This window comes from Eutrigla gurnardus, assembly GCF_963514095.1.
Source record: "Eutrigla gurnardus genome assembly, chromosome: 9".
NCBI lineage: Eukaryota > Metazoa > Chordata > Actinopteri > Perciformes > Triglidae > Eutrigla > Eutrigla gurnardus.
Window position 1 is genome coordinate 9,834,418 of NC_139923.1, and position 15,579 is coordinate 9,849,996.

General features: G+C 41.3%; 1 protein-coding gene and 1 long non-coding RNA gene across 4 annotated transcripts in view; one reads left to right on the top strand and one right to left on the bottom strand.

Moving 5' to 3' along the window:
• Positions 1-15,579, bottom strand: part of cadps2 (Ca++-dependent secretion activator 2) — a 187,428-nt gene that overhangs the window by 143,121 nt on the left and 28,728 nt on the right. The gene's annotated exons all lie outside the window — the stretch shown is intronic.
• Positions 11,784-12,687, top strand: LOC311018796. Its single transcript, XR_014597756.1, has 4 exons — positions 11,784-11,817; positions 12,006-12,137; positions 12,380-12,535; positions 12,622-12,687. It is a non-coding gene; the product is annotated as an uncharacterized lncRNA (long non-coding RNA).

The window sequence follows — 15,579 nt, forward strand, 5'->3', positions numbered from 1 at the left end:
TTAAGGGGTGAAACCAACGCAAATTATTCATGTGACCAAATGACATATAAAGTCAGTGAGACGTCTCGCAAATTGACACAACTGAGGCGAGATTCTCCTGGTGTCGTCACTCGTCAGTGAATCAGTAATGGGAGGTAAACGTACACTATAAAATTTTACCAGGATTTAACAATATTTAACTGTAATATTTCACAATAAATTATTGTATTAGCACTTTACAGGCTTTAACTGTAATAATCACAATATGATACTGTAATTTAGAATTTACTGTGAAACCGATGCAGACACGGTAAATTACTGTGAAAAAAAAGGATACCAGGATTGCATAACATTTTACTGTATTATTTCACAGTAAAATACCATATTCAAAGCATCCTCTGTAATAACACAGAACGTTAATTGCGCTTTAACTGTGCTGCATTGTGGGATCAAGAAGAGGCAAACTGGTGGATCGATGCCGTTCTCTTCCATGGTGGATACTGTTTGGACCCAACACACATACCATAGAAGAACTCAAAGGTAAGGTTAACATCATTAGCCTAAAATATTAGACAGCTTGTCACAACTGTCTATTAGTTGTGTGAGTTAGTAAATGAACGATCTTTTGGATCAAGGGAACTCACTTTATCCTCCACTTTTTTGGCTGTTAAGTCATTTCAAAGCCGTTTTTCTCCGCGAAGCTTTGCCTCACAGAGAAGTAACATATCTTTGGGAAGTTTAAATCATGTGTATTTGTTTAATGGTCTCCGCATGTCGTTAGGAGGCATAGTTTGTGAGTTATTCGACCGAGAATATGCAGTGTTTTTGCCGCGAATTAGCATGAAAGTCAAAGCAAGCTAACGTTAGCCTCCAGCTGCAGCAACTAACTCATTTCAAAGCTGTTTTTCTCCGCGAAGCATTGCCTCACAGATAAGTAACTTATATCCATGGTTGTCTTTGTTTATTGTTTACAGGTGCTTCTTGGGCATTAACCCAGAGATGGGTCCACGTCGGAGAAGAAGCATGGAGCCATCAATCCAAATGTGAGCACTCTACAAAGAAAGCTTGTTGACTTCGAGTGGTCAGTTTACATGTGAAATTGTTGCGTAGTTTATGTCAGAATGTTCATATTGTATATGTTCACAAGTTGTTGATTGTTTATACTGTATTTTTATACTGTATGGGCCCTAGTTTCGTAGACCAGGCGCAGTCAGCTTTCAGCGCACCTGCGCCGCGCCGACGGGGTGTGTCCGCCTGGACATTGCAAGTTTCGTGCACCGCGCAGGCTCGCGCAGGCACACCTCCCGTCTCGCCCACCGGCGCAAGTGGGAAAGAGGGAGGAGAAGAAGGCGTGAGTGGGAGACGAGGAGGAGACGAGGCGTGGACTGGGATTAATACAGCCGATTCAGATCTTCACCAATCAAATGAGCTCCTCTCCTCACCTTTACAGTTTTTCTCAATTGTTTACACATACTGGTACTTGAGACACAATGACCACAACATGTAACTCATGCACCAACACCATGAACTAGCTCTGCTAAACTGCAAGCACAATTCCTGCTTTACACTCAAATTGCAGTTTTAAAAACACACTTTTTTCAAAACACTACACACAATTCTCTGCATTTGGCACAATTTTCATGAAGAAAATCTCTTGTTTTCACAAGGAACACACTGCCATTCAAAATTCTAAAGTTAATTTCCCTACTATGCACACTGATTCATCACGTGGGAAAACACCTGCAACACAGTTTTACAATTTGCAATCAGAGCATTAGCATAAAAGTGCAACAGGTGAGCTCTTCTGTTTTGGAGCAATGGATGCCAACATTGGCAACAGAGGCAGAGCCAGAGGAGTGAGAGTACGAGGAGGAGCCTAGCATGGATTTGCCATGCTAGGCGATATTTCCCCCGCTGCTTGGCCATCGCTTGCATTGCCTGTGATGTGGATGAGGTGCTGTGGCCAGACCGAAACAGAAGAGAGGATGCAGGATAGTTGTTGTTTTTTGTTGTTTTTTGTAACTGTATACAGTCATTTCTTCTGGTTTTGTATGTAGACCACTGTATATGCAACTTTGTGTTGGTTGGGATGAAAACTGTATACATTACAGTATTCTTGTGGGAAAAATAAAATATATAAAAACAATATTCTAAAATATTTTACAACACATTAATGTATGTACTGTCTGTAGTGAGTGTAACACTGAACAAAAAAAGGCCTAAGTCATTATGGTAAATGGAGAAGAAGTGTTCATCGTGTTTTACATTGAGCACATCAGTGTTCAACTGGTTCTTATAAATGTCTATTCATATGATGGTTTGTGTGTCATTTGACAACAAAATACCATTTTGAGAAGAAATAACATTGTTTTGAATGTAAAGTTTCATTTTGCAGGAGAATTGAGGGGTTTTGCCCATTGTGTGTGTGTTTTTTTTATTTGTGTGTAGAGTTCTGAGAGTATGAGGCATGCGTTCAGAAAATGTGTGTAAACGATCGAGAAAAACTGTAATGCGTTAGGGGAGGTTCAGTGCAAGTTCCGTCACTTGATAACCCGATGACAGAAGCAGCGTCGCTGCTCCCACCACGCTCATCACGCGCTGTGTGCGCGTATCATAATAATGCCCATATTATAAAAAACAGGAGAGAGAGAGGGAGATGTTTTGGTCCGAGAGGCTGAGTTTCCGTTACTCGTGCCATCCGCCTTTGATCTGACGTCAGATGTGACGGGACAATCTATATAGATATAAATTCACGTGTTGATTCAATTAGTTGCATTAATAGTGTTTGTTGTGATTATTTATAGCATTTAAATGTGCCTGGAACTGTGGAAACCTGCCTGTGAGGTCTCGGTGACGTGTGCACACTGCGCGCAGTCAGCCAAACTTCCACTCCGCCAGCTGTGATTCGCATTGAATGAATGGACTTTATTTACGCCTTGCGCCGAAAGTAGACCAGGTCGGAGCTGGCGAGCTTTCAGCGCAGTCTCGGCGAGGCTTTTTGCCACGAAACTTCCGCTACGCCAAGCTGAATCTGTGACGCCTCCCACTGCTGCGCCGCCACACCCATCTTGGCGCAGGCGATCCACCAAACTGCCAAACTGACGGTGCGCAAGGCTGCGCGGGTCGCAACTTGCATTGCGCCAGCTCCGCCACCCTGCGCCGCGAAACTAGGGCCCTATATGTTTAGACGTTTTTGTAAATTGACGTTTGTAAATTCGATAGCGATTTAATATTGATTGATTCATGTCAAACAAGACTGTCAAGGCTGAGAGTGGGGATTAAAATGTTTGGTGGTTTATTGAATATTGATAGTTAAAAAAGATTGGTTGATTTATAGACAGGGAATGAATATATCGGCAAAATGTAAATTCATGTTTATGTTGTAAAATAGTTTTTATAATTATTAAAAAGTTAAAACGAGTATTGTCTTTGTTTCCTTTGTTCTTGTTTTGACTTTTAATTTAGCAAATCCAAAGCATGTTTCTGTGGTAAAAACACAGTTGACAAGTCAAATTTGCAATATTTTACTGTATTATTTAAATTGTAAATTAACAGTAAATTACTGGCTACTGAGTTGCATTACTTTTACAGTAAAAAAATTTAAAATACAGACAATTACTGTAATTTACATACAGCTACATACTGCTATATCACAGTAATTCCATGGGCATGGCAACTGTAAAGTTACAGTATATATCTGTAGTTGCATTGTATTTTACTGTGAAATATTTACAGTACATTATTGTGAAACATGTGCAGTACATTACTGTGAAATATTTATAATAAATTACTGTGAAATTACTGTAAAATTAATGCAACCAGTAGCCAGTAATTTATTGTAAACTTACAGTGAAAAATTTTACAGTGTAGCGTATCGGTCTGTGGTCTTCCGGAGCTCTACGATAGTATCTTATGTTTCAAATAGAGACCGAACCAAACTATGAGGACAAACCAGAGACTGTCTGTGGTACAAACAACAAGGTTGAATTTATGCCAATACAAGGTTATTTTCAGTGTTCATGGCGTCCCCTCCTCTCTGGCGTGTGCAGCCAGGGTGATGCGAATAAGTACAACTGATATTGTGATCAAACTTGACTAACAAGACACGAAAGCCCCTTTATGGATTTCTTCTGATGTACCAGTCATCAACTATCGTAGCCTTTTTTGTTCCATCTGATCATCGGCTCTGTAACTGCACTTTATTAAATCATCGTCACCACCACCATCATCCAGAATCAGCTTCTGACCACAGCAGGAGACCCTTTTTAATTAGTTATTATTTTCTTTGTGCCACATTGTCCACCAACACACTGCAGCTCCCAACAACCTCCAGGGGGAACGAACACACACACACACACACACACACACACACACACACACACACACACACACACACACACACACACACACACACACACACACACACACACACACACACACACACACACACACACACACACACACACACACACACAGTGACTGATTGTTTTCTTTCTCCATGACGTTTTGCTTCAGACTGAAACCGTTTGTGAGCAGCAGAAGAGACGGGAGAAGAAATATATGGCCTCACAGCACTGTTCGTGCGTGTGCCGTAGCCATCTCAGACGTTTCTAGCTCAGTGGTGTTTGTGTTCTTAACAGCTCAGAGTTTGATCATCTTCTTCAATTATTCAAGCTCTACTCATTCAGTATTATTATTGAATGAATGTAACTTATACAGTTATCATAATGTGTTCAAATGTAAGCTAACAAAATAGTTTACATTTATAGTTTTTGGCAAGAAACCTGAATGAAGAAGTTTTTTTAATTTTATTTATTACAGAAGGAACTCTGTGTTTACTTGCAACACCAGCAGCTTATTATACATTAATCTTATACATTATTCTTTTTTATAACCAAAGCATGTATTTAAATAAAGATATAATCATACATTTCCTAATCATTTAAATTGTGTGTTTTCTTATGGATGACAATAAGGTAAAAAGTTAGAGTTTTTTACATTTTTACTGAATTACACTTTTTATTTTTCCGTGTTGATGGTGAAAACTGTTATTTCAACTCTAGAAAGAGAATCTGAATCGGCAGGTCAGACAGACAGGAACATTTTTAATTGGTGCATTTCTTGTCCAGGAGCCCAAAATATTTAGTTCATCATCATTTGTGGGAAAGAAAAGCATTAAATCTCCACATTTTAGTAGCTGCAACTGGGGAATATTTAACATTTCTGCTACAACAATAACTCCGGCATCAAAATAGTTACCGATTGATTTTCTGTCCATTGATAAACAGTAGGGCTGTTGGAATGAACTTCCAATCAAATATAATTAGAATAGTAAAAAAATTCTCCCCAGGAGAAGGCAATGTGGTTGTTTTACTTTCTTAAGTATTACTTATCTAGAAAGCTGTCAGCTGTTGGTAATTCAACATATTTATTGGTAATGTTGGTGGAACGCCCTCTAGTGGACAGGAAGTAAAACAACCATATTGCCGATAATGGATTGGCAACGTATAAGCCTGTGCAGTGTAGTTAATATTAATAATACGCTGAATTTGATCGTGGTGTAGTGGGTAGCACTGTCACCTCACAGCGGGAGGGTCCCGATTCCCGGGTCGGGTTCGGGTTCCTTCTGTGTGGAGTTTGCATGTTCTCCCCGTGTAACAGTGGGTTCTCTCCGGGTTCTCTGGCTTCCTCCCACAGTCCAAAGACATGCAGGATGGGGATAGGTTAATTGATGACTCTAAATTGCCCGTAAGTGTGAATGTGAGTGTGAATGGTTGTCTGTCTCTACATGTTAGCCCTGTGATAGACTGGTGACCTGTTAAGGTGAACCCTGCCTTCGCCCAATGTCAGCTGGGATTGGCTCCAGCCCCCCCAGGACCCTGAATACATAAGTGGTAGACAATGGATAGATGGATGGATGGATGAATTTGAGCATTAAATATTATTATATGAATATAATTTGAATATTGAAAAAAATAGGGGATGAAATTCAAATAGTATTATAGGAAAATTGACAGCTCTAATACACAGATTCATAGTTGCAGCTGTTGAGCTGTTGGTTCTAACATGATGAACAGACCAGCATCCTCAACCACAAAAAAACTGAACTCCGCTGACATTAGCCGGACTTCAGGAAAAGCTGGAAACGGCAAATTTCTGTCCATGTTTACAGCCATCTGTGTAATTATCTGTCTGTCTGTCTCACTCACTCACTCACGTCTCCTGATTGCGCTGCATGGTAGCAGAATGACAACTCTCCTAATCGTCATGGCAACGATCCTTGCAGCTCACGCACAGCGCCTGGATCACTGAACTCTCTCACACAGAAAACAGAACAATATCAACACCCTTTTTCTTTGCCTGCGATATTAAAAGCAGAACAATAGCTCAGGTGATATCTGAATAATTTACATTCCTCAACAGACCGGTACCAGAATCTGTATTTTCGATGAAAGGTCATGGGGGTAAAGGTTCATCCTCTGGGGAGCAGAACTGTGATAAATACGTTTCCTGTTCTGGAGAAAAGGTCAGACGGTCTTCAGGATCAGTGACGTCGGAGACTCTGGGAGACTTGGTTAGTCCGAGTGGGTGTTAAACTCATGGTGGAGGTTTTACGGTTAAAATCATGGTTTATTGATTTCTCAGCAGTCTGAAGACCAGGAGACCAGGAGATCTTACAGGCTGGTTGAGAGGCCTGAAAGGTGATACCGATACCAATAAATGACTCGACTGGGAGCTGTGTGTGTCCCACTGGCTAGGTCGGATGCTAACAGCTAATAGCTAACAGCTTCTGTGCAGTTCTGTGCAGCATAAATGAGCTGATGAATGATAGCCATCAGATCAGAAAAGCAGAGAAGCTCAGATAATCTGAAGAACAAATCACAATTTGCTCAAATATTGTGTGTTTAAAGGTGTTTAGGAGGAAAATAAACACACAAATGGGATGGAAAAAGGGTGTGAGACTGATGTTTACTCCATTCATTGTCATAATTAACAGTAATCTCCCGGCTGCAGGCACATTAAATCAGTTAGCAAGCATGCAGGTGACTCAACATGAAAGGTAACAGATAAATGCTGAAGTGTTCGTAGACCGGCTTTCATCCCACGGTCAAAATACTTCATCCGCTGCACCACCATCGTCTTGGTAACAGACGCCTGTGGGTGTTTTCTAGTTCAGACGATAAACAGCAATATTTAAATATAATTAATGCCCCCCCCCCTTTTCTTATGCGTTGGCGGTCACCACTTATTGCAACCAAATTGGTTGCCGACTTCTCGAAGTGGTTGCCAGTGGCAACCTGGCAACGGTTACCATCGAATGCTGTAACCAAGAAAGCAGAATTGTCCATTACAATGTAGGAATATATCAAACATCCTAGTTTTGGAAAACAAAAGGCCCCAAAATGAAAAAAAAAAAACTAAACTGACAGCTGCAATTTTCAAATCCTGAAAGCAGCAATTTTCCCTTCGGAGAGGCATGTAATCATCCTCACTACATTTATCTGAATTTCTTATTGAAGAGAAAATTAAATTGTAGTTTGTAAGTATGAAGAAGCAACGTGAAATATTTCAAACTGAACTCCTGCTGCGTCACAGTGATTAAAAGTCCACATCAGTGTTCAGTCTGCTGCAGCAAATCATGACCGTTCCTTTAGATCATGACGCTCCCTTTAGAACGGGACCCTCCTTTTAGAAAGGGACCCTCCCTTTAGATCAGGACACTCCCTTTATTTATTTATTTTTATGTTATTTTTTGGGACGTTTTTGCCTTCATTAGAAAAGCCAATTCTATCGCTGAGCTATCGTGGCAACCCAGAACACACCCTTTAGATTCAGACCCTTCTTTTAGATCAGGACCCTTCCTTTATAAGAGGACCCTCCCTTTACACCAGAACCCTCATTTAGATTGTTTAAAACTTTAGTTCCGCTTTCAGACCTAATTACGAGACGTAGTTATTCTTCTCTTGTTACAGTTGCTTTTTGGATCAAATTCTCATATTAGAAAAAAATTTCACCTCAGCAGACTATCAGACGTTTAGCAGCCTGTAACTGAAATGTAACGGGTTCAAACAAGACAACGAGTATTTAATGTTTCTCGTCCTGCTGCTGCCTGGATGTTTCCTGTTTCCGTGTTCTCTTATATAATGTTCTACATTCCCGAGCATCGAACCGACTCATTCCCTTGGAGTATCGGCCTTATCTTGTGAACACAGATGTCAGTCAGTCAGAGGGAAAGTGAGTCTTCACTCCCGGAAGACAAACACTTCCTCCCCTCCCTTTATAAACACCACCAGCTGACCGCTGCACTCACTGTCCACACAAACAGCTGACCCGCTGTTCTGATAAAACACAAGTGTGTTGAAGTCTTTATGACTTGCCCTTCCTTCACAAACTTTGGGCCAATCACAGGTCAGTAAAGCTCTGCGAGTCTGATAATATTAGTGGGATATTTTGTCTGGTCAGTTCATTTCCAGGGTCTCGCTGATTTGAATCTGAAACAGTGGGAGACAGAGTGGTCCATAGGTGCCACTGATTTCCTCATCAACTTTGCTATGCAAACTCTTCTTCCCAGTGATCGACCATTAATGATTTAGCTGATCCCTGACCTTTCATCTAGCACCACAATCAGGCAGAACTTTACTTTTGTGAGGTCTGCCACCTCATTAATTTCTCCGTCTCAGCCAGCGACGTGTGGATCATGCGGCCACCGGTCGAAACTGGACGAATGTTGTTGATTGGTCAGTCATTACCTTTTTTTAGCCAGACACACACACACAACCTTACGGCGGTCGAGATAAGTCAAGGAGTCGAGACCTCAGGAGCGGAAATGGCGGATGACGATGGCGGACGATAGGGCAGGAGGTGGAAGGCAGACCAGAGGCAACTCTTCAGCCATCGCTCTCCAAGCCGTGTTGTTGTACTCGACCCAGCAGCTTCTGCACCTTCATGGGCGTATCGGCATCACGGAGAGATGAGGGGAGATAACTTGTCTCCCATAAATCTCGCCAGCGAAGCCGAACTAACAATCAAATCTCATTTTTCTATCAAAGAAAATTAACTTTGAATATAATTAGAATATAATTTGAATAGTAAAACAAATCAGTACTATTCGAATGCTGAAATTAGTATTCTATTTTTTTTTCAAAAACGTGTTTTCTAACGTTAGCAAATCTCACCCTCTTCTCCTTGACTTACCTGCATAAACGGATGCCTTTGACACAAAGTCTGATGAACAATAAAGTTTTGTGAATTACAATCTCACTATCAGAAATAGCCAACAGCAGCGCTCACGTGGAGATAACCGGTCAGCAGCATTCGGTGAAATGAAAACAAAGATATCGACGGACCTCGAGAAGCGATGCAGTCATGACAAAGATGCATCCATGCTGCTTACTGCTAGCTACATCGACCCGCGTCTCCGTTGGCTGATTCATCTGGAACGAGACAGGATGTACGTGAGAAAGTGAAAGTAGAGCTGACGAGACGAGGATGGAGATGTAGGGACCTCACCATCAGGACTACACAATGCGGCCTACAAGGAGGCCCAGAAGCCTTCACATGCGGTCAGAACAAAGGGACAAAGGGGATAAAAGAACTACAACCGCCATTTTGGTTTCACTTCTCACCGACAGATTGGCTGACAACCACAGGTACCCCAGGAGCAGCCATGAGGTATAAAACCTGGCGCCGCCTTAAAAACTTTCTCTTCCATCACAACACGACGTTGCAACAGGAGGTGAGCTCCTCCACCGCCAGCACACCGCTGCAACAGAAGGCAAACTTTTAACGTCTGCAGCGTTTCCTTTGTCTTAGGCCACAGTCTTCTCCCCAAACTCGCTGGACGAGCGAAAGACTGTTTTTCCCCGTTTTTCCGCGACTTCGTCCTATTTTCTTTTTGATCCTGAGGAGATCGCCACAACCGCACGATTCTTTGTTTGCCTGCAGAAGAGGAACGAACGGTTCCTTTATTTCATCGACCAACAGGAAAGATAACCTCTGCGCCCCGCTCCTGTCTGAAGTCAGCTGACTAAATCGCCAAGCCGTGCGATTCTATTGTTGCCCGCGGAAGGAAGAAACACGAACTGTTTTCTTCATTAGAGTTGATCAACGGGAAGGATAACTGCTACGCCCCGCTCTCGTCTGGACTCAACCGACTCGTCGCGTCCCCCGCTGCCGCCGAGGACTCGCGAACCACAAGCCGCCGCCACGTCAAGAAGCACCGCCGCCGCACAAGACGGACTTACACACATCAACAAAGTAAGAGGCTATCTGTCTGGGCAGAGACATAAGTTTGATAGTGTAGGATATGCTTGTAATTCTTGTTAACGTGTTTTAAGTTTTGATCATGGACCGCCGAGTCCGTTGCTTTGCGCTTGTTGTATTTCAATGCTGATTGTGTACCCGCGCCACACTGAAAAAAGTCTAACATTGCTGTTGTTGGTTTAATGTGTATTTTTGCGCTCTAATAGCTGAAAGTTATTAGTTTTTTCATTTAATCTAAACATTCTAATTTACGTTTATGGTTGAAACTATTTTTGTATTTGGATACAATATAAATTAGCAGCTGGACATTAAAGTGGATTTATTCATTTGATCAAAGCATTTTTATTAGATTAAGCATGATTTGCACATGCGCATTTTAAGTTTGAGATCACGCTCTCTGACCCGTTTACGTCCAAATAAAGGAATAAAAAAAACGTCCGTCACAGAATCAGTGGGCGTCGGCCGCAACGGTACACTCCAACAGACCCCTCGAGCCAGGCTGCCACACAGAAGAACCACAACGAGCAACATTGATACTGGTAAGGTAAAAACATTAAACCTTGTCTACCGTTAATGTTTTTTTCCAAGTATACCTAACTGGCCTTGACTCTGGCCGTAATTTCAGCACTACCGCTTGATAGCTTGTAAGTTATAACGTTAAGCTAGCGCTAACGTTAGCATTCTTCATTCAAACTATAAAGTTAACATACGTTAGCCGCCCTCTGGTCGTGGGTGGGTTATGCTATCACAGTTAGCTAGCTACGTTAACTAACAAATGCAAGCTATCATTTCTAAATGTAATGTTATTTTGTGGCGGAATTGACGGTAGCGCAAGTTACCACGTGTAAGTTAGTTAACGTTACAGCTAATGTTATGTTCGTGACTTAAAATGCTTGCTCTGCTTAGTGTGTTTAATAGTTAACAGTGGCGCGAAGAGCCTAGCAAATGTTTATTTGCCGACATTACTGTCTTAAATTGCTCTGCGGGCTCTGTTTTAAAGCTAGTGAAGATAGTAGTAGTATCATATGAAACTACACAACGTTAGGCATTCATTATTACCAACCATGACATGCTAGCTTGTAAGGAAGGGGGTTAATAATGCTCCAAAGTTTTTTTTTTGTTCGTTTTTGACACGTGGTGATGTTAGTTAATCCCCAGGTTCAAGCTGCAAACTTGACTGATGGTTATTTCTGCTGTCAATAGCATAAAGGCATCTGTGATCTTTTATTCCCCCTCCTAATTATCTCGTGTTCAGTATTTATCAGCCATGGTATTACAAGGCCCAGCTAATTCTAGCTGGTAATGTTACTTTGCTACACTGTTAACAGCATTTACATGTGGTAAAAAAAAAGTACCAAAATGTTAGCCAGCTTCCCTAAAATCATTAAATAAAGTATATGTGTTTATGTAAAAGTTGGATAATTTGTGCATCATGTTAGTAGCGAACACACTTTGATGGTTAACTTAAAAACTAAATAATGTATTCTCTTTCAAGTTGAGGGAAGCAGCCACCAATCAATTGTGTTCCTGCTGTGCAACCTATTTGGAAGCTCCTGCCAGTGATCATTGCTTGTGGTAAGTTCTATTTACATTGTCATAAGGACATTTTGGATAATTAGGCCAGTTGGCTGGGGAAAGTATAGAATCTTCTCTTATCTGGGAAATTGTCTACCAGATCTACTAGGTTAAACTAAATGTAAATAAAAAATTAGGTGTAGTCTACTCAGTTAACTAAAGGTATCTTTTGTATCATGTTTCCTCAGTTATCCATGTATGTGGAAATGTAAAGACTGGCAAGAGATGGCAAAGACGCTCGGATACCAGAGACAAGAAATTGTGCATAAGAAGCTGAGCATTGAAGACGTCTTCGAGAGATGGCCTGCACTTTTTCAGATGTAGGTTTTTAGATGCAAAGCATCTCAGACGCATTAGTCACCCATGCATTTACTAACTTTATTGTTAGCCTGTAGTGGTTTCATCAGCATGGCACTCAATTCATGTTTTCTTCTTTCTTTTTTTTTGTGTGTAGGTGATAATTTGGTTAGACTGTGCTGGTGATTCTGTTTTGTTTTTCTAGGTTTAAGTATTTCACCATCTAAAAACTTGTACCCTTCTTTCTGTATGCTCTACTTTTTAGATCAATGCCAAGTTCATCCGAATCACAACAGTTCCCTTGGAGACAAAGTACTTGTCGCAGTTGGACAAGCACTCCACCAAACTGCTGGAGGTCATCAGGAGCAAGGGAGGAGTTGTGAAAGAGAAGACCACCAGGACCTTGCAAGTTTTAGATGAGGTATCTATAATCAAGTTGTGTAATCAGTGAGATCCATGGCTGAATTGATTGTTTAATTTTAATTGATTGTAACTGTTCTTACTCAGACTGTGGACAGCACCATCAGAAGAGAATGCATCCTCTCTGATGATCTACCTAGGCGAACCTGTTGAGAATCTTATCAAAGAATACCAGGTAAGGGCTCTCACCCTCTCACTCGCTCACACAGTTAACACCCACAGACTAACAGCCATATGTAATAAATAGGGTAAATATGTGAATTGTGTGAGTCTCATGGGACAGCTTTTTAACCCGACGAGAAATCTTGTCACTTTTAATCTCGTCATACCCCTTGTAATAAACATTTGTTTGATTTGCGCCTATTCAAGTTTTGAAAGTTTAGAGTTTATAAGAGATTAAGATTCAATTTCTGAAACAATAACGCTTATCTTTTCTTTTCTTTTTTTTAATGCAGGAAAATGAGGTTGAAGAACTGGAGCAGACAACCATGGTGATCTTTATCACTGAGAAAGAGGATCCTCTACATCCACCCGAAGAAATTAAAATTGTCACCGAAGGAACAGAGGTCCTAAACGAGTTGCCCTTAGTTGCAACAGCTTTTGCCATGGTCTTTGGGCTCTTATACACACTCAACCTAAAATATCCAAAAAGGCTGCACTTCACCTTTGAATTTGTGCAAAAGGTCCTGATGGAGCTTGATGGAAAAAGGATGACCAAGAAAGTCAATAGACTGAGCACCCAACTGTACAGCACAGAGGTTACATTTTCAGACTAATGGAGGGGACCAGGAGCTTTCTATCTTGAGAACTGGAGAGATTCACACTTAAAACATCTTAAAACCCTTTTAAGAAAATCATTTGGATAACGTTTCCTGTCAGAAGAATGTTCCTACTTCAATGTTCCTAACTGTTGATTCCATCATGTGAGTGATACTTAAAGTCACCAACTTTGTAGGCTCAGAGTTTTTGTTTGAGCTATTATGCCTAAACTCTCAGTGTCTTAGGAGTTCCACTATTCACTGTCTGAGGAGCAGTTCCAGGATTTGTGTTCAGCTGAAAGAGTCTGTCAACATCATATAGATTTGAAACAGGTGTACAATGCTGTCAAAATAACATTTAATTATATTTTAGGATGTTTTAAGGTGAAATGTGTTCCGTCAGGAAAAACCTTCCCAATTCAATATTACTACAAATGTGATGTCATCAAGTGATGATTTGAATTATGTAACAAATTTGTGGGCTCAAAGCCATTTTGTCAAATTACTTGTATTTTAAGATGAACTGTGGTTGATATTTTTACACTGCTGCACACACTGCCCCACCACAGTCTGTGATGTCAGAGTACCTTTTTTTGCCATAGACAGATGTTAGTACCTCCAAAGACCTCACAGATTAGGGTGAGGCAGTGTGTGCAGCAGGGTGAAAATATCAATAGGGCAGCAATTGATCATGTGTTAATAGTAAGGCTTACACCTGAATTAGAAAACGTATGTCCTGGTAAATTTGCCATGGGTACTGCATGATGTCTTAGGAGTTCGACAGGACATTTAAAACAGATGTTGAATGTTTATGGAACAATAAATATGAATGTATTCTAAAGGAAAGTGTTCCGAGTAGTCATTGATCAAAATGTATAAAAAGCAATTTTTAAAATTTGATTTACTATACATTTCAAATAATGACAACTGTTACTTTTTTATTTGAGACAATCTAAAATAATTAGTTTGCTCCAAACTAAAATGATTCGATTGCTCCAACCTTTAAAAAGTGGTTGCATGGATTTAAACTTTTCAGGTTAAACTAAATTACATTTTTGCTTCGAGTCAATGTCAAATATTTCGTGTGATTGATTGCCTCAATTTTTTTACATTGATCCAAGGGTTTTATTTTTTCAGTGTACTGGGTTTCATTTCGGTAACAGTGTGTGTCCAACCTCGGACACATACCTGAGCTCAGTAAGTGATCTACCATCAGTTAAAGGACCGGGGTCCCGCCGAACGAACGCCGGTTCATTCACAAGCTCCCGTGTGATGGTAATAGCTTACTAACCCCCTTTATGTATTACGCGCGCATTCCCTCTCTCTTTGTTCCGGCTAACACACATGTGCACACACGTACACCGCCCCCACAAGTATCCTACGCCAGCTGTTTCCGTCTCCTGACGCTATCTCTCGCTCTCTCACTATTCTATCCGACGTCAGTGGCTCCACCCCTGAACGCTGTGGGAAATAGCTCCATCTGCTGGCTGTACCCGGCCATCTCTCTCTCTCTCCCTCTCTCGCTATTCTATCTGACGTCAGCGGCCCCGCCCCTGAACGCTGTGAGGAATAGCTCCACCTGGTGGTCGCGCCGGGCCATCGCTCTCTCTCTCTCTCTCTCCACACACACACGTACGCACACACACACACTCCACGTAGGTCTCTTCCTTTGTTTAGCTTAGCTTTGTGTGTTAGGTAGTTAGATAGTAAGGCTTTGTTAATTGCAGTGTTATTGATTGTGATCATTATTACTGATTTTAATAAATCTCATTATATTATAACTAGCGGTCTCTTGTGCTTGTTGTGTATATGTCACTGGATAACAGCAGGTTGTGAAGGCTAGTGCTCGAATTTCATGCCCTTTTTAATTGTCACGATGATTGGCATGTGAGTGTAAAACCTTTATATTGAGACTGAATACCGTTTTAGGTTATCTTTTCCCTGATCCCAGGGTGGTGCCCCTTCATGATTATATCATAATAATATCCATCCATCCATCCATTGTCTACCGCTTATCCTGTATTCAGGGTCACGGGGGGGCTGGAGCCGATCCCAGCTGTCATGGGGCGAAGGCAGGGTACACCCTGGACAGGACGCCAGTCTATCACAGGGCCGACATGTAGAGACAAACAACCATTCACGCTCACATTCACACCTACGGGCAATTTAGAGTCACCAATTAACCTGTCCCCATCCTGCATGTCTTTTGGACTGTGGGAGGAAGCCGGAGAACCCGGAGAGATCATAATAATATCCATCCATTTTCTACCGCTAATCCTGTATTTAG